This window comes from Camelus bactrianus, chromosome 20 (assembly GCF_048773025.1).
Source record: "Camelus bactrianus isolate YW-2024 breed Bactrian camel chromosome 20, ASM4877302v1, whole genome shotgun sequence".
NCBI classification, from domain to species: Eukaryota; Metazoa; Chordata; class Mammalia; order Artiodactyla; family Camelidae; genus Camelus; species Camelus bactrianus.
Genome location: NC_133558.1, coordinates 43,019,118 through 43,039,273, shown reverse-complemented (window position 1 = coordinate 43,039,273; position 20,156 = coordinate 43,019,118). Strand labels below are relative to the sequence as shown.

At 50.4% G+C, this 20,156-nt stretch overlaps 1 long non-coding RNA gene across 2 annotated transcripts; it reads left to right on the top strand.

Moving 5' to 3' along the window:
* The first annotated feature begins 6,761 nt into the window (after positions 1-6,761).
* LOC141574163 (uncharacterized) lies at positions 6,762-17,106 on the top strand. 2 transcript variants are annotated; one of them, XR_012500841.1, is made up of 6 exons: positions 6,770-6,898; positions 11,863-11,944; positions 12,567-12,700; positions 15,244-15,330; positions 15,678-15,828; positions 16,880-17,106. It is a non-coding gene; the product is annotated as an uncharacterized LOC141574163 (long non-coding RNA). The 2 variants fall into 2 exon arrangements; XR_012500840.1 differs by lacking the exon at positions 11,863-11,944 and having other exon boundaries at positions 6,762-6,898.
* The last annotated feature ends 3,050 nt before the right edge of the window (positions 17,107-20,156 follow it).

The following is a 20,156-nucleotide window of genomic DNA, read 5'->3' as shown; positions in this document are numbered from 1 at the left end:
ATTTGTAGTCTTAGAAACCTGTGCTGGGAGAGCCTGCTGCCTGCAGGCTCAGAACAAATAGAGCTGGGTGAACCGAGATGGAAGTCGGCCTGGTGAGGAACTGAAAAGGTCAAGGCTCAAGGGGGTTTTGTTTGTCATAAAGAGAGTGCTGACTGTGGATGCAGAGCTGGAAGGTGGGGTAGTGGAAGTAAGAGGAATGTGGACAGGCAGGAAAGCAGAGGAGTCAGTGCATGATGCCTTAGTGAGGGTGAATGAGGGCCAACGAGGCTGGTGGAGAAGCAGCTGGATGGCTAGAGGTGGGCACTTAAAAGAGAGAGGCTAGACCTGGGGTGGAGACACACCCGGGTATGAGCCCGTGGGTAGGGTGAATGGGGGGTGGCTGGCTCAGGCTGACGGTGAAGAAGACCCTAAAATGAACATACTGGGTGGTGGAGGGAGAATGAACTTTGACGTCTTGATGGTAGGAGGCGAGGCAATACAGAGCTGGTGGTCCAGGTGCTCCTGACTGAGGCAGATGAGCAGGGAGGCCAGGGTGGCAGGCACTGCTAGGAAAGGATCTGGGTTTTCCAGGTGCTCCCAGGAGAGTAGGAGCAATCATCTGAAAGGGGAAAGTGAGCACAAGGAGGCAAACCCAGGCTCCTTATCAAACGGGGGGTGTGAGGGGGCAAAGTGTCAACTCCAGAGATGGTGGGCCAGGAAGCAGGGACCACGGGTGAAGTGAGGGGACACTCAGAAAAGAGAGGGAGAAGAGTCTTCTGGGTGTAGGGGAAAGAGAGTCCCCAGGACAAAGTAGCACAGGGGCACAGTGATGAGGATGGACTGGCTCTATGTTGACACTGCAGGGCTGGCTGGATCTTTGTCCTGAGGGCTTAATTTGGGGGGGCTGCTGGCCTCACGAGGACACCCCTCTCAGCAGTCTGGACAGACGCTCCCGTTCTTGAGAGCTGTGTGGCCAACACTGTTCTCGGAGGGGCTCTGCCTCCATCTTCTATCAGACTTTCCTGCCCAGCCCCCGTCCGCCAGCGAGGGAACCTGGGCCTTGCAGCTGTTTCCCGTGGAGGGAGACAGGCTCCTTGGAGAAGCAGGCTGATCTTACTTTTCTCCGTAACCCAGGTCCTAGCAAAGTTCCAGTGTGGCCCATTCAGAGGCTCAGATACTTAATAAATTAACTTAAAGCAGTAGAATAGCAGAGCAGGAGGAAGTGTCCACTGAGCTCACAGAATTCACTGCCCACACCCCAATTCTACAGATGAGGAAACAGAGACCAAGCGGTGAAGCAGCCTTGGCCAAGGTCACGCTGCTCCTTAATGCTGGCCTGTGTCGGGCATGCCAAGTGATGAGCTGCAGTGAAAGGCCTGAGAGGGGGCTCTGGGGCCAGACAGCTTGGGTTCAAGTCCCAGGTCTGCCATTTACTAGCTGTGTGATTAATGACTGTCCTTCCTGTAAAGTGCAACCTCATTGGGTTGTCGTGAACACAGAGTTCCTGGAACAGCAGGACAGAGTTCTGTAAGGGTTTGCTGTTGCTTTGTTTACTATTATTATCACCAAGTGAACTCTGAAATGAAGAACAAAGACGGCAAGAATTTTTATTTTAAAGGATTTTAAAATCCGATGATGAATGTTTGATTTAGTCTATTCAAGTCTGCATTTGACCCTTATTAACAACTACACAATGGATGACTTTTGAGGAAATGTTGCTTCATGTCTTTAATTCTCACTAACGACACAGGCTATTCAACAGGAAGCAGCTTTTTTCCAGGAAGAGGGACAAAAAGTTAACAAAATCTCGGTACCTCTCGGTCCCCAGTGAATTGGTTGTGACCTGTCAACCCAACTCTGGGGAACTGCCCGCTCCTCCTGGGCTTGCTGCACTGCCCCGCGGCATCCAGGGGGCGCTGTACGCCCACACGAATCCAGTCTCTTGGTTCATATCTTTGCTTCAGATCCCTCAAGGACTGCCCATGCCCCAGGGCCCCATCTGCCCCGCCAGCCTCGCCTGCTGGACTCCAGGACACCATCCTGGGTCTCAACCATTCTCTCCTCCTATGCCCGCCCCACTACTCTTCACTTTGTCCTTCAAATGTGGGCTCCTGTGGCTCTCCACCCAGCAGGGGTCTCCTTGTCCTCCACCTCGGGTAACTGCATCGTCCTGCACGGTGCGGTGCGTAGCAAACCCATGTGGAGTCAGGAAGAATACAGAACAACAGGTGCTCAGAGGGGCTGCCTTTCCCACTGCAGGGGCCCTTGAGAGCTTTCTCCCGGCTGGTTATTCACAGGCGCTGAAGCTGTAGAATCTCGATCTCACCAATTTAAAGGGCATCATCACTAATTACAAAAGCAATCATTTTTTCAGTAGCAAAAGGACAAAAGACTTTGTGCCCCGCACCTCCAACTTTCTTCCTCCGCCTTCAGAGGTGATTCTCACTCTCTGGGCAAGGGTAGAAAGCAACACACAGAATATTATTTTTCAATGTTTTCTTTCCCACTATGAAGATTGCTTTCCCAGAACCGATGAAGGCAAGGATGGTTTGGCTTCCCTGCACTGAGGATTCAGAGACGCAGGGGGGGAGGGGAGTGGGGAGATAATTCAGCATTATTGAACCAAACCGAGACATTAAAAGTTTCTATTCTAAACAGAAAGAAAGCAGGATGCTATACAAACGGGAAACCATAGTTGGAAATGCAATAACGAGTTACAAGACAATAAACATGAAGATGGAAAAAAGAAAAATTACATCAAAATACAAAAAGGTGGTAATGGGAGACGGTAGCATGAAAAGATAGATTTTTTTCTCTTTCTTTCTTTTTTTTTTCTCATTATTCTTAGGATGTGTTGGAGCCTACGTGATTATCAGTCTAAAGGAAATAGATATAGTAATGAGTTGATATACTTGAAAAAATAGATAACCACAAATCGAAAGCATACAATAGAGTCGCAAAAAAAAAAAAAAAAAAGAAACAAACTCAAAATTGCTTAAAGACTTAAACATTAGACAAGACGCTATAAATCTCTCAGAAGAAAACATAGGCAAAATATTATTTGATATATATCTCACCAATGTTTTCCTAGGGCAATACACCCAAGCAACAGAAATAAAATACAAAATAAACAAATGGGACCTAATTACACTTATCAGCTTTTTCACAGCAACAGAAACCATAAGCAAAACAAAAAGACAACCTATGGAATGGGAGAAAATTTTTGCAAAAGATGAGACTGAACATGGCTTAAATTCTAGACTATATAAATAGTTCATACAACTTAATAAGAAAAAAAAATAAACAACCCAATCCAAAAATGGGCAGAACAACTAAACAAGCAATTCTCCAATGAAGATATACAAATGGCCAATAGGAATATGAAAAAAAGTTTCAATATTGCTAATTATCAGAGAAATGCAAATCAAAACTACAATAAGATATCATCTCACACTAGTCAGAATGGCCACCATTCAAACATCCACAAACCACAAATGCTGGAGAGGCTGTGGAGAAAAGGGAACCCTCCTACATTGTTGGTGGGAATGTAGTTTGGTGCAGCCACTGTGGAAAAGAGTATGGTGAGTCCTCAAAAGACTAAAAAAAGACTTACCATTTGATCCAGCAATCCCATTCCTGGGCATATATCCAGAGGGAGCCTTAATTCCAAAATATACCTGCACCCCAATGTTCACAGCAGCATTGCTTACAATGGCCAAGACATAGAAACAAACTAAACACCCACAGACAGATGATTGGATAAAGATGTAGAATTTAGATATAGAAGAATATTACTCAGTCATAACAAAGAAGGAAATAATTCCATTTACATCAACATGGATGGACCTGGAGATTATCACACTAAAGTGAAATAACTCAGAGAAAGACAAGTATCATATGATATCACTTGTATGTGGAATTTTTAAAAATGATACAAATGAACTTATTTACAAAACAAAAACACACTCACAGACTTAGAAAACTAACAGGAGTTTGGGATTAACAATTACAAACTACTATATGTAAAATAGACAAACAACAAAGATTCACTGCAGAACACAGGGGAAAATATTCAGTATCTTGCAACCTTTAATGGAAAAGAACCTGAATAAGAATAGACTATGTATATGTACAACTGAATCACTATGCTGTATACCTGAAACTAACAAAACAGCTGTATATCTGAAACTAACAAAACATTGTAAATCAACCACATTTCAATTAAAGAAAAAGATAAGTTCTAAATACCTTTATTCAAAGAAAATCTTCAACTCTTACCTCTTACGGAAAGTAAAATGGGAAGCTTGAGCAGGACCAAATTATACTGAATGAGAGGTTACATACCTTCTCCAGCACGTGGCCCATGCTACACACACATCGTGTTTTCCTTCAGGTAAGAATGGCCCTTACTGCCCAGGGAGCGAGTCCTCCTTAGACAAGGCCTGTGTGGCAGTGGCCTTCTTGTCACCGCTCCATCTCACCAGGAGGCCAGGATTTTCAGAGCGGAGGGAACACATATCTCATACACTTCAGATCTATTTCCTGAGAAAAACTATGGAAAGACCAAATTCACCTGCAGTGCGGGAAACATGAGCAGGACACCTTAGCAGACCGACAAGCCCGAAGCAAGATGGCCTGATGTTCACATCAGAACCAGAACAACAACCGTCTGGCCCCAGTTAAACGATCACCATCTCCCCTGCAATGAACGGTTGGTACTCAGTGTCAGGGATGTTTCTGTTGAGACTTGAGAGATCAAAAATGTCAGACCAGGGAATCCGGACCTGGTGGATGTCCAGGCTCTGACAATGGTAGAGGCGGCCCCAAGGGGGTATCACCAGCACCGATTCCTCCATTTTCAGCAGGATCTTCAGGAGGAAGGCGATGTGGATACAGACGCTCCTATGGAGGCTGAAGCCCTCTGGAGGGTTGACGTCACACAGAAGGTACCTGGCAGGGAGCAAAGGAGAGCGGGTCTTCAGGGCCAAGCCTCTGCACAGGAATCCCGGCTTAGATAGAACAGATACAACGGGAATCCCTGCACAGCCCATGGCCTACAATCCAGACACATTCAGCTGCTTCTGGTTTGTATAGTGGAGGCACTGCCCACCCGTCTCCATGTGGCCAATTACTTCGAGTCCGGGAGCACATGCAGAAGACATCTTGGCATCTGTCTAACAACGCTAAGTACCTGACTAGTACCTGAGCACACGTTCTCCAGGGGCTCTCAAGCTTCTTGGCCTACAGACCCCTGTACACTCTTAATTACTGAGGACTCCAAAAGGCTGCTGTTTATGTGGGTTAAATCTATCAATAGTTCCTGTGTTAGAACTTAAATAAGAACTTTAAAAAATGCTTATGATTTCACTTAAAAATAATAACAACCTACTACATGTTACCATTAATACTCTTAAGCAAAAAATAAGTATATTTTTCTAAACAAAAATCATTAATGAGAAGAAGAGCAGTGATTTTAATTTCTGCAAAACTCTTTTGGACTGGTGAGTTCTGAATTCTATCTGCCTCTAAATTCCCTGTTTTGTGATATCACAGACCAGGTTTTCCCTGGAAATCCCCACAGGAAACTCGGGAGTGCAAGAGTGTGCAAAAGGCAGGTGACATACCGGCGTTTCTATGAAAATAGTCTTGCATCTCAGGGGCCTCAGACACACTTTGATAACTGCTGCCCTACCCTAGGCGAGACTCTCCTACACAAGAGCCAGGCAAGGGTCCTGGCTTCTTTAATGAGTTATCGCAGCCACACTCCTCCCTTCTCTGTGTTAATGTTCCCACAACCTCCATTACCGCAGATGAAGATGTAGTCCTCAACTGGGGCCTCTAATCCCAGAAGACTGCCAACTTTGAGAGGGAAGGCCCATCTACCATCCCTACACCCCGCACAGTCTATTTTGGGTCAAGCCCTAGATAACTGCTAATCGGCAATGACCCTTGTCTTATTCCTGAGTTTTACCGAAGGAGCCAACATCTGGATGGAACTGAAATTTACCTGCAGATAAACAAGGCTGATAAACCACCCCATTCAAACATCTGATTCTGGGGCTCTTCAAAACCCGGATAAGGCCCGGCTTCATAAAAGTCAGGTCCTCCGCCTGCCCTTCCCGGGGGTTCTGGGAGGCCGCGGCCAAGCAGGGCTACCCGGACTCGCGGTCCCAGCCCCAGTGCCCGAGGGGGAGGAAAGCCCGAGGCTGTGCCCCAGCCCTGTCCTCCCCGCCCCAACCCGCTCCCTGGCACCACAGCGCCTCCCCGGCAGCCACACCAACCCGGATCCCACCCCGGTCCATGTCCACTGGCCCCGCCAACGGCGCGGCCGTACGTTTACCGTCTGTGGGACGCCGCCCCAGACAGGATGTCGGCCGCCGACTGACCAGGCAAGAACTAGTCGCCCAGGCGAGCAAGCCGCCAGCCCCAGCAGCAAGCACCGCCATGGTCCCGGGTAGCTGCACACTTCCGGAGCCCGCTGCCCACCCCAGAAGCTCACACCGGCCGGCGCAGAGCGCGGCGCATGTAGCCATGGGAACGCCGCGGGGCCCTCCTCTATCGCTTGCGTCTGTGTCCTCCCGAGGCTAGACGTGAGAGGGCAGAAATTGCGGAGCCAATGGGAGCCAGGGCTCGGCCAGGACGGGGGCTGGGGGGAGGCTTATGGGGCAGCTGGGCGGGGCCGGGGCGGGCGGTGCCGAGCAGACGTCCTCACCTGCAGCTGGCGCCGGCCGGATGCTGGGACGGTGCTGCCACCAGTGGGCGGGGCTGCGGGGCGGTGGGGCAGCGGGGCGGGGGCACCCTCACCTGTCCGTGTGTGTGGCTCAGCCTGGGCTCCGCGGCCTCCCCTTGCACCGGACGTGGACCCAGGCTGCCGTTGGGCAAGATAGAGGACTGAGCCAAGGCACAAACGGCTGGCCAGGTAGGGCACCTGAAGTGCAGATCCTCCAGGCCCGCTGCCGGCCTTGAATTCACGCTGCTGGGCAGTTTCCAAGGAGACGGGATCTGTCCTAAGAGGGGAGATAGGGCAGGGGTGCCAGATGCCGGGTTAGGTGCCGTCTTACAGGCTAGCCACGGTGAGAGTGTTCAGAGAAGCCCCTGTGTTGGCGGGGCTAGGAATTTGGGGTATGGGGTGGGGATTGTGTGTGCCATGCTCTGTGGTCTCCCCAAGAACTCTCACCCCCAAGCAAGGGACCCTGCTCCCTCCACCATTCACTGCACCCCCTGCCTTCCCCAGCACCACTACCCCTGCCCCCGGAGTGTCCCATGACCTCTCCCCACACCGGGCACCGTCCCTGTTACAGGTACTGAGGTCCTGGTGGTTCCAGCCCGAGGGTGGGGGCTGTATCTGACCAGTTAGGATGCCTGGAGCTTTGTATGAAACCTCAGAGCATAATGCAGACGTGCACAGAGGCCCCTCAAACAGGATTCCCTGCATGGCCCTCCCACCACGGACCCACAGCGCAGCTGCCACACCAGGCCAAGCCTGCTGGAAGACCGCTGGTCCCTATCATCCTGTTCCTGATCAAGAGTGCACCGGCCACACTGCTGGGTATTTAGGGGGCCTTAGAAGAGCAGCTGGTATTTTCATGGGCAAATATTTGCTCTTTTGGGAAGATTTCAGTGCAAAGGGATGTAGGATATGCTTTTTCTGTTGCCCTGAAACTGGTGACTAGGATGCAAACTTAAGTCAAAACAGGTTTTAGAGAGAGCTGCAAAATATCTAACCCAAAGATCACTGTTCCCCAGCAAAGGCAACACCACCTGGCCGGTGGGGTCCTGGTCCCTCATTCTGGAGGTTGGGGTTTGCACCCTCCAGCTGGGACAGAGCCCGAAACAGCTCTGAACACGCTCCAACAGGCTTTCCCAGCAAAAACGGCCTTTATTTTGAATCTGGGTGAAGGAACCAGCTGAGACATCTGAGTAAATCTTCCTGGGTGTAACCAGGCCTTTTATGCTGAATGAAAGAGCGGCTCTCCACATGCTAACTTCTTAGAACTGAATGTGTGTCAAAACCTTCATGCATGTAGCATGTTGGGAACAGCGTTTCATGGTGAGGGGAACTATATAACTTACATGTGTATGGGGAAGCCCTCACTCCAACCGGCTTTTCCTGCGCACACTGCCTTTATTTCGAAATTGGCTGTTGCTGAGAAATCTTGGTAAGCTTTCCTAGGTGTAACCATGCCCATTATGCTGGACGAAAGAGCGGCTCTACACTTGTTCACATTTCAGAAATGAATGTGTGTTGAAGCCGTCATTCATGTAGCGTGTTGGGAACACAGTTTCGTGGTGAGAAGAACTATGTAAATTACATGTCTATGATGAAGCAATTGCTCGAAATGGGTATTCTAGCGCATACTGCCTTTATTTCGAAACTGGCTTCTCAGAAGACCTGTGGTCTCCACTGCAGGTCTGTCTCCAAGCTCTGGGCCAGCTTGGTGACTCTGCTCCCCCTGTCTATTCTGGGAGGTCTAGGGGTCCTCCATGGCCCTTCCACCATTGTTTCTTTTGGAAACACCCCACAGATGAAATGGGCCTGAGAACAGGAGAGCTGGATGCCAGCAGCCACTGCCCAGTTTGTGGCTCCTGGGAGGGGCATCTCCTCTCTGTGGGCTCTGATCTAACCTACCCTCTCCCCTACCCCCACCCCTCTCCTCCTGCATTTCCCGATTGATCCCTGGATAATGGTCCATACCAGGAATGACCTGGGAGAGGTTTTATGAGTCTTTAAGGGAAAAAAAAAAGAAATCTTTAAACAAATTACTGAAAGTAACTTCCAGCTTTCCCGGGAAAGCCCTCTTTCCAATGTTTAAGGCTAGTTGACAGGGTGTCAAATTGCCTAGCCACTCACATCTGAGCAACTGCTAACTCTTTCCAGTTCCCCGCAGCATCCACCTCTGGCAGCTTGGCCACAAGAGGGCAAGAAAGCTCTTTCCCCATGCCAGCTCCAGCGTGGCTTTGGAGGCAGTGGAGGCTGAGAGAAAGGGCCCCGCCCTGAAGTTTGGGGGGCCTCCAGCCACAGCCAGAGGAGCAGGAGTTTTCAGAGTGCCCCAGGAGGGAAACCAGGCAAGGCTGCCTGGCCCAAGTCTTCCCTGCCCAGAGAGCCCCATGAACTGCTTTGGGCCCCACTCCCCATTTGGGCCCCCTGCAAAAAGGTACCACGGGATCCACACCTGAGAAGGCAGAAGGATGGCCCTTTGGCCTGGGGTCCCAGCAGGTGTGTCCTGTGATACCTGTGGCCACATATCTTCCTTGTCTCTCCAGGTCAGTGAAGGGTCTGTGCTGGGAACCTTGGTGCTCAGGAACATGGGAACAACTCTAAACTCAGAAGGACAGAGAGACTCTGCCTGGAAGCAAGGATTCCAGGGAGACGCCTTGCCCAGAACTGGGGGACTGTGTGCTGAGTAGACCCCTGGAGGCAATGTGGGGCTGTGGGGTCCTCTTCAGAGAAGGGAGCAGGTGTGCTTTCCGGGGGTGGAGCCCTGCTTTGTCCAGTCATGTCCTTGTGTAAGACTCATTTACAAACACCTTCCAGTCCACCTAGGGGTGGCCTCAGAGTTGGGGGTAGAGGAGGAGAGTGAAGGGTGCAGACTTAGGGCCCCCTGACCCACCCAGGGAGCCAAGGGTCAGTGGGAACATCGTGGGAGTCTAGTGCAGGGGTGGAGGACGAGAACTAAGAACATGCCAAGTCATGCAATAAAGTGACCTGTGATCACGAGACACAGGTGGCTGTACACCAAAGGAGGGAGATAGAAATTTAGACCCAAGCTCTGAGAATCTTGAGAGGGGCTGGAGGGTCCCAGGAGCCCTGAGGAACAGCTCTTCTAGGGGCACAGATATCCCAATAAACACATTTCTCATGGATGCTTTTTGGGGTGCAGAGTGAGTTACCAGGATCCTAAAACTAGTATGGAATCCCACCCCCTTGTTCATCACGATTCCTGGCAATAAATTGCTGTCATTTGTTCCTGGACATGCACAGGGGAGGTGACTGCTGTGGTGGTCACTGCAGGACTAGAATCTTCTGGTGTGGGCTCTGTGACCACAGAAACCCAGGGGGATTTCTTAACGGGAGCACCTGGAGTCCATGCCTGCAAGGACCACCCTCATGGGATGGCCAATGATCCCGTGGTACCCAGGTCACCAAGTGACGAATTTGTGAGGTTGCCTGGGGTAACCTGGGGACATGTAGGTTTCTGTGGTCAGCACGTGGGCCCAGCACTGCGGGATGGTCTGCACAAAGAGGGGCCTGCCCTCCTGATGATGGCTTCTAACACCTGCAGGGAAACTGCTCCCTGGGCGCCTGGAGGTCCATATTGAGAGCGTCCTGCCAGCCATGAGGGATCACCTTCCCCTGATGCAGAGGCAGACCTCTCCCCCTTGAGGCCCAGGGGACACCTGGCTCAGGTCCCAACTGTGTGCCCTGGACACACAGAGCCCCAGATCTCTGGCACAGACTGGAGTGTGGTTGTGTCGGGGCAGAAAAGGCCCAGGTAAGGGGCTCATTCAGGGACAGAGGCCACTCTGCAGGGATACTGGACCTGGCAGCAATACACTGCTTCAGAAATTACCTGGGCTGGGTTTCCAAGCTGTGGGATGGAAGGGCCTCTCCTTCCTGCGGTGCAGTGGGGGGAACTAATCCATCGTCAATATCAGCCCTGAAAATGGAGGCTGCACTACATCCATTCCTGGAAAGAAAAATCAGGCCCCTCCAGTCCAGGTGACTCAGAAAGTCAGTCAGCAATGTTCGGGGCCCCCAGTTTAGGCTTTGAATTAGAGCTGAGCGGCTCAGGAGGCCAGATCCCTGTCCGTGGCTCCAGGAGTAGGCTTTCTGCTGGGGGACAGGATCCTCACAAACACCTGTGTCTTTGTGGGACTTTCCCCTCTGACCAGCTGGGAGGCAGGGTGCAGTTGTGGGAAATGGTGTTTCCATGAGCAGAGGGCCACCAAGTGGTGGGGGCACAGGAGACTGTGAGAATGAGTCCCGCAAAATTTCTGGAATCAAAAAACTGGCAAATGTGAAAAAGTGCATAATTTGTTTTATCGAACAGGCTGCTTATGTACGTTTGGAGGGCCAGGTTCAAAGACTCTGCATCCATCCAGGACAATAGCATCAAGAGAAGAACAGACAGAGCAGAAGGAGATCTGGGGTTTCCCCCAGGAATGAGGTGGAACAGGGATTTCTGCAGATTTGCAAGGCGTCCCCTACCACTGAGCATGGGGTTACAACCCCACGTGACCACCGTCGTGTTTGGCTTGGGCTCTGGATCTGGCCTGCTCATTTATTCTTCCAGCTGAGTTCCAGAAACTCAGAGGGTGGACTTTGAGGGGCTGCGTTTGGAACCTAGTGAGGAGCTGGATGGTCCTTTATATTGAGTCCCTTCAGCCTAATCACCGTAGCTGAATCCCAACACCCCCCAGGCACCCAGGGTGGCTGTGGAGGGAGAGAAAGCCTGGCAGGCGACCTAGGGGTCCCACTGCTCTGTCCCTCCCTTGTCTTCATTCCCTTTCACCCCAGAAGGTGTGATTGTCTCGTGTCATGGTGGCCACCGTAGTGTCCCTCCCAGCAATCTCTCTTCTCCATCAGGTGGGGTTCCCAACCCCACTCAGCCTTCTCTCTGCATGGATGCTGAAGGACCAGGACCACCTGAATTTCTGAGCTTGAGCAGTAAGGTGGAAAAAAAGAAACCAATGGAAACAAAGAAACAAGTTATTGTGGCAAAACTGCCCACCACAGAGAAGCTGCCCTGAGTGGAAGGGAGGGTGTGGGCATGCCCATTTGTTTCCTGTCTCCCAGTGCTCTTAGCTTTCTTATTGCAGACCTGCATGGTTACAACAAAATGATCTGCAAAACTGAAAATATTTACTCTCTCGCTTTTACAGAAAAGGCTGGCCAGCCTCTGGTCCGGTACCAGGCAAGTGATTGGAGTCCCTTTCCAGTTTGGAAACATCTGGGCAGGCCCAGGTTTGCAAAAGTCTTTAAGAGTAGTTACGGAGTTTTGCTTCTAAAATTCTTTACGGCTGTATATACTTCTGAGATGCGGTTGTGCTGTGTAATTCTGAGCCGGGATTTTCTCAAACTGTTTCTCACTTCTTATACCAGACATTCCTAAATTCCAAGGGGAACTGTATATTAAGGAAGCCATGGAATTTAGGAAAAGGATACAGATATCATTTCCTTTTAAGCATCACTGTACCTCCATCATGGCAGTATTGGTTATGAGTTATTGATAGGGGAATTAAATAGTAACCAGATTAATAGAAAATAGGGGATTTTAGGTACACAGGTTCATCTTTTCAACATTTTTTGTAATATTTGCAGTTTAAGATTGCCATTCCTGAGAAACAGGTAGCCTCTTAGAATGAAATAGCATTTCCTCTGAACCATAATTAATTTTTATTTCGTAGACAGCAGGAAGGGTAATCACACATCACACATTTGGGGACGTCAAAGAGAAAATGTAACTTTCTGGGAGAGCACTCCCCCATCTCCCCCTGCTCTTTTCACTGTCCCATTCTCCCTGGAAGGCTCTTTCTTATCTTCTTCTCATGGCTCCAGTAACTCTTTCTTCCTCCTCATCCCTCAGCTGGTAAGGTTACTTTTCTACTTTGAACAAGCAAACAAGCCAACAGAAGAGAAGTTTCACAAGCAACTCCCAGCACATCCGCTCACCTAGTGTTGTCTGTGACCTCACTCTCGGTGCCCCACCTCTTATTACAGGTAACATCGAAAGCCAATTTCTCGAAAAGTACCCAGGGCCCCATCCCTCCCATCTTCTCTGGGTTGTCACTCCCAAAACCATCCTCTCTTTCACTACCTCATCTATTTTGTTCTCCTGCTAGTTGGCTCCCATCAGTATATAAACGTCCATCTTCTTAAAAGAAACAAACAGCACTCCTTGACCCTAATTCACCCCCACCAATTGCCAACCTGTGTCTTTGCAGCAAATATTTAAGGAGTTGTTTAAACTCACTGTCTGCATCTTCTCTTGAGCCATCCCCTTTTACACCCACTCTGGCTTTTCCCCTGATCCCTCGCTCTATGGAAACTGCTCTGTCAAGGCCATCAGTGACCACACGTTGCTAAATATAGCGGTCAATTTTCAGTCCTCATCATGCGTAGACCCTCGGCAGCATTTGACCCAGCTCTTCCATCCCTCCTCCCCCGTGTTCCTGCTTAACTTAAACTCCAGCCCATCGCTCTGTCTGTTTTCTGCTTTTGGTCTACTGGCTGGTCCTTTGCCAATGTCTCCTCTTTTTCCCAAACATACACTGTGGGTGTGCCCCAGGGTTGGCTCCTGGGCCTCTCATCTCTCTCTCTGCTATTCCTTTGGTGGAAGCAACCCAGCCTTGGAAATTGGCATGCCATCAATTTCTCGATTTCTCCAAAACTCCCTGATTTGCCCTTTCCATCTGGAACTTTATCCCTGAGACTCACATTCTTTTTCTTTCATTAATCTTGCTTTCACATTCATACATATGTTCTACTATGTAATTACTTTTCCAAATTTTGTATCAGTAAATATATATATCATGTAAAATGCTCAAATCTGTATTATTTCCACTAAGATGCTTATTCTACCTTAGAACCTTTCTGCATTTCTGTATTTATGTGAAAAAAGCGAATAGCATTTCTACAAGCCTCATAGTTAAACACTGTGTTTGTTTGGGGCTATTATGTAACATGAAATAATGATACATTAACATAGTCCTTTTTCATTTATTTTTATGTAACACCAAGATGAGGTTTTTGCACTGAACACTGGTTTTATTGAAATTTTACCTACGTTATGGACAGTCAGTTTATGTGAAAGCCCTCATTTCTCCCCTTTCTGATATATTTTCCATTTGGCTATATATAACATATATCTTGGCATGAAACAAACTTCCCAAATCATTCACATAATACAATTAATACATTTAAATTATATTTTTTAAATGTTAAAAAGAAAAAGAAAACAGACTCCTCTACCTATTAGGCATTTCTGTGGCAATATGTAATACACACCTTAACCATGACATTGAAGAACTGAGCTGATACCAGCCCCTTTCCACCTGCTCAGCCCCACCTTGTCCCATCCCTTGTGGATGGAGAGGACATCCCTCCCATTGTCCAGGTCCAGATGTTGGAACAATGTTCTTTCTGTCTTTCTCTTACACACACAGACAGCAAATCCAGCTTGTTAGAAAATTCTGGGTATTCTGTCTTCATTAGCCACCTGCACCCTGCTCCCCGCCCTCCTAAGAGCCACCTTCAGCACTTCCTGGACACCAATAGCCTCCTGTTTCCATCTTTGCTTTCCTACAATCTCTCATCCACACAGAGTCAGAGGGAGCCTGCAAAAGCATACATTGATGGGGTGGGTTTAGTTCAGTGGTAGGGCGCATGCTTAGCATGCAAGAGATCCTGGGTTCAAAAATGATTATAAATCAATAAAAAATGTTAAAAAAAAAAAAAAGAGATCCTGGGTTCAATCCCCAGCACCTTCATTAAAATAAATAAATTACCTCCCACAAAAAAACACAAACACAAAAGCTTAAGTTGGACTATATCACCCCTCCCCTCAAAACTCACTAAACGGGTCATCATTTCATTAGGAGCCAAAGTCGTCACAAAGGCCTCAGGACCCGGCGTGCTCTGCCTCTCTGCCCACACTCTCCCCCTCACTCAGGGGGCCTCTGGCTCCGGCTCTTCCTTCTTCCTCCGGATCTATTCTGCTTCAAGTTCATTACTCCGTGAGATCTGCCAGGATTGCCTTATTCCCTCCTGCCTGCCTCCCACCCCACCGCCATCACCGGAGTTTGCTCATATCACTCTTTTTTTTTTTTTAATTTTTCCAAGCTCTTGCTACCCCCAACATGCTGCCTGTTTCCTCTACTAAAACTCTGAGCCCCCAGTGATGGGGATTCATGTCTATTTTGTTGACTGATAAAGCCCGAGAACCTTGTGAATTGGTCTAGTTAGGAGATTCCCGTACGTAGTAGGAGCTTATACACATTTGCTGAATGACTGTAGATGCCCTGGTCCAATCCGATGGAGCACTTCTGTGTCCTGCTCAAAGAATAACTGTCCTTTCCACCTGAGAGGGGGTGACAACTTCCTTGGTGATCAAAGGCAACATCTTTTTGCTTTATGCTGTTAACCTTAGGCGGGGAGACTGGGGGATCTTCATATATATTTTTAAATTTGGTTCACTCTGCAGTTTGTCTTTGGTCTCTGTATAATTTTGAAAAACTCTTTATGAGTGATCATTCTTCCATCAGATTGAACAGGGTCCAGGGGGAAGGACCAAGCCTGTCCCATCGGCCATCCTATGTGTCATGTCCTGGGACCCAGTGGATGCTCAGCACGTAAGTGAACAGACTGGAGTGAGTGAAGAAATGGGAGCATCTCCTTATTGTGGTGGCTGCTCTCTGTCAGATGCCTTGAGATTTGAGGAAGGGTTTACAAGTGCGGAGAGGGGAGATCAGGTCCTCTGTGCTCTTCCTGAGTGCCCTGGCTTTACCCATTCCCCCAGCCCACTCTGGGCAGCCAATTTGAGGAGCTGGGCCACCGGAGGTTGTGCTGATCAATAATCCACCTTCACCCCAAGTCCGGGGGGTAGGGACCCCTGGTTGTAGTCTCTGGAGTCAGGTCCTTGGAGGAATTCCTCACTGAACTATGTTTTGGACCTTTTATTTTTCTCTATAACCTCCAGCTGAAGAAGATTGTCTTAGACACATGGAAGCTGAGGACGCCTACTCTCCCCTCGGAACCCAGGTGGGGCTGGGAGTCTGCTGTTTGTATAGCCGGTGGGCTCGTGTTGCTTTGGGCATCCCTGTGTCTGAATTCCTGCAGTACACTCGGTGGTAAGGAAGGGGTGCCTGGCAGGGAGGGAAGTGGGTCGGGAGACTGCACAGCTGGGGAGATGTTAACCTGGGGTGTGCAGGAGCCTGCTGATGCATGGCATCTCGGTTCAGGGAACTCTTCACGCTCAGAGGGGTTCCCACTCCCGCAGGGGCCATTTGATCAGGGTGCTGGGCTGTCAGGGGACCGCAGGGGTCCCAGTGAGGATTACAGTGCCTTCAGGCAATGGGAAATGAGGGGTCCAGCGGCACTTGAATTAACTGTGCACCCAAACCCAGCCCCCACCTCTTTCAGCCTTTATCCTTATCTGCAAAACTGGAATTTTATTAACCATCCCTCGGGGTCGTTGATGGGCTAGGACAGACTAGACAGTCAAGAGCTGGAATTCTTCTGTCCCCTGATTGTTTTCCTTCTTTCTGACTATTTGCTCTCACAAGCTCAGTCTCTCTGTCTCTCTCTCTTTCACTTCTAACTTTCTCTCATGTTCTGGTTTCATTTGACTTCCAACCACCGACCCTCGCCAATCCCCAGATGAGTGAACTTGATTTCTGTGTGTCAGTTCCAAATTCCCAGGAAAGATGCTCTGTCTCCCTCTGGATCTGTTGTCCAACCCATCAGTTGTGGCCAGATGAGGGAGTCCCTCTGGGACCAGTGGAGGGTCTCCGCCCAGCCCCCCAGCCACCACTTTGGGAGCACATATCTCTCCAAGGAGGAGGTACTGGCTGTGACCTTGTGTCAGTCAGTATGAATTTATGTCTCCTCTTGCCCCTCCTTCATCCTCCTAAACAAAGATGAAAATTAAACACTCCCGGGATTTGTGTCATGGAACACGCAGGGTGGGGGCTAAGGGGGCTGGAATCTCTGCTGCATTTAAGGGACTACAGTGAATCCCCAATGAGAGCCTGCAAAGGGAACACCACCACCCCCACCTGGCACTTATGGTGCTGAGTCTGCGTGATGTTGAGCTAGGCTTCTGACCACAGCTCAGGGGTCTGGTCTGACCAGTTAGCCTTTGAAACCAACCAGCTTTGGATTCCTCAATCCCTCCCTGAGGTTTTACCTGAACCACCAGCTTCTGCATCTCTGAAGACAGATGATGAGGACCCTTCACGTAAGCCGTTCGCACAGCCCTGTGCAGGCCTTTGTGCTGCACGGTCTGCCCGGCGAGATAACTGAGGTTGGTATTTTACTGATGTTAGAAATAGTCTGGTTTCCCTATGTACTGTTTCACTGAACAAGCAACAGAAGCCACCTCTCGCTGATAAAAGCAAAAAGGGACTTAATGAGAAGATGCTGGGAGGGTGTATGGATTGGCCAGGACCGGAGCCAACCCAGGAGCTGTAGGAGGTGTTAGGGAGCCCCAGGCACCAGGCCGGGCAGGGTGCTACCGGGCCCCCTGCCACCCCAGAATGGACCCCCCTCCACCTGACCCTCCACCTCACTCACTGCAGGTTCATATCCCGGCAGGGCCAGGTCACACTGAAGCCACCAGCACACACCTCAATGGGGGAGTTGACACCGTCTCAGCTGAGGGCGTGCCCGGTGTGGGGAGAGGCCCAGTTAGAAGGCGGTTCCCCTACTGTTCCGAGTTAAGGTGCAAGTCAGTGCCCATCACTCAGGAGAGCCAGGCTGGACGGACCTCATTGCGGTGACTAGGCCGTCTGAGTTCACTTAATACTTTCTATGTTTGAAGGCCCTGGAGGGAGAAAAAGTGAAGTTTCTAGAACTTATTTTGTGTTTCCCATGTACCAGGTGCGGTAAGCAAGCCACTTCAGACAAGACCCAGAGCAACCACGTTAATAGGCCACAGAGCAAGTAGTGCAGTCAGGCCTCTGTGGACCCGAAACCCGTGTCCCCATCAGCTCAGTAGTTACCAGTGGAAACTGGGGTATTTATGGGACTGTGTGCTCCTGTAGGGGCTGGGATGTGTGTGTTTAAATCCACATCTTCAGAAACTCTGCTAGAACCACAGCCACTTATTGCACGGAGGCAGAGGAGGGGAGGATTCCAGCCTTTGTTCCAGCTCGTGTGGAGCTCAGAAATTTCTCCTTCTGTCCTGAAAACAACACCAGAGCTGAGGGAGCTGCAATCCCACTGTACTTCTTAGATCCCAGAAAAATGAGGGGAAAATCTGCTCCCAAAACAGAGAGGCAGCCAGGCAGGCTTGGCGAGTCACAGCTCCCAGGGCAGAACCCGCTTTTGTAACAACCCCCAGGGCAGGCAGATTTAACAGGTCCCTGAGGCCAGTGGAAATCTCAGCGTGGGGAAGTCCGAGTGTGACAACTCCAGGGGGCCAGTCAGAGGGGCCCCCTGCTCTTTTTCATGCATTTTACCTCCAGGACCGTGTCCTGTTCTCAGAATGAAGGCCTCAGAGGATAACTCCTCATGCTTCCTGCCTGGAAAGGAGAAAATAACTCTATTGAAATATACCCAAAACATTCTGTTTCATTTGGGGAAGTTGTTTTTTGTTTGTTTGTTTTTTTAATGAGAAATTATTTTACCAGAGCCTAACCAACCTGGGAGAAGGGAAATCCCTTCTGTCTCACCCAAATTGGGGTGGGGGGAAAGAGACACACTTGTGGAGGTCACAGCTCAGGGCATAGGCTCAATGAGAACTAATCACAGGACTACAGATGCCCTGCTCTGTCCTGCTCCCCCAACACCTTACCTCCATGTCAGTAGGGATCCTGTGTAATAACAGGAATAAAACTAAAAGAAGTAAATGTCTCAGGAGTGTCAAGGGAAAACCCAAAGACAGCGGGGAGATGAAAACAAGGACACACAGGCTGTTTTAGCCTCTCACACCAATAGCTGTAGCAAACTACACACAGCCCATCCCAGTAGATAAACAGAAAACCTCACAGAAGAAATTATTTATTTTGGTTCTCTTACCCAGTGCATTCCATGGTGCATCCTCGCCTAGAATTAAGTGGAAGCAAGTCCATCTCAGAAGGGACATAACTGAAGAGGGATGGCTTTCCAGACTCTGATGGGCAGAGAGAGCTGCAGCCTGGGTGAGAGCATGGTGAGGGGTGGGGTAGGGGGTGGGCTGCCTTCTTCCCCAAATAAGGAAACTTCCTGAGGCCAGCACAGGAGGGAGGGCCATGGGGTGGAAGCAGCCAGACTACTTCCTGAGAACTGATGGGTTGCCTGAAAGGGACCATTCAGGTACCAAAACTGGGCCGTGAGGGTGGGAGCCAGTCGGTCTGACTCAGAGCCCAGGACTGAGGTGGGCGTACAGCAGGCCGGTCTTACTTGGCTGGATCCATTTCACTTCTTCGAAGCCCTGTGTAAAACATGAAGCGTGGACGGCCTGGTGAGCACAGCTCTGCCCTCAAGACCTGTTTCAACTCCTCTCTTCCCGGAAAACAGCATCTCTGAGCCCGCCCTTGGTGACCTCAGAGAGATCACCCTAGTGGCCCAGGCTAGTGACCGGGAACATGTACCTTCCTGCAGCCAACCCCAGATGTCCACTGATGCATCATATACTGGCAAAGATGTGAGTTCCTGTGCATTGGTCTAACAGCAGAGACTCTGCCACAGGCCCAAGAGGTGGTGTGTGGGACATGCAGGGGTGCAGGAGTGTAGGCAGTGCAAAAGTGTAACTGGTGACAGGGGTTCAGGGGCTGTGGAGGGCGCAGGCAGTTCAGGGGATGCGGGGGTGCAGGGGTGCAGAAGTGCAGGCAGTGCAGAAGTGCAGATAGTGGCAGGGGTGCAGAGGTGCGGGGAGTGTAGGGATGCAGGGAGGTGCTCAGGCACGTGGCCAGGATTAGAAGGCAAGTGCACATCCTCGCAGTCAGCCTGACCCCGGGAGGCTAGTCCAATCGTTTGGGGCGGCGGAGGCGGCGGTGCGTGGGAGGCTGCCCGGGCAAGCCGGTCGATTTCTTCTCTTCCCTGCAGCCTGGCCTAGGGGGGCCTTGGCCGCTGGAGATTCGCCAGATGTTGGACTCCAGGTAAGCTTGCTCCTGGGAGGTGGGGCTGTTAGGTCAGGGGGCAGAGGCAGCGAAAGGGGGGCGGAGCGCGGCTGCCTCTGGCGAACTGTTGGAATAGCTGCCTTCTCCCGGCTGCCGGGCCTGGGAGCGGCCTCTGCTGCCCCTGGTCACCGTACACGCCTGTCCCGCTCAGCTTGCTGAGTGGGGACGGTGCCATTAATGTGCGGGGCCCACGGGGTTAGGGGGGCTGCCGCGCGGAAGCCGGTCAGTTCGCTCAGCTCTCCCCCGCGGCGGAGCCAGTGGCAGCTTCTGCTGCCGTAGAGGCGGGACGCCGGTCTCCAGGTGAGCTTGCCCCTGGGAGGCGGCGGCGGCGGCTGCAGGGGGAGGGGGTCCGTTCC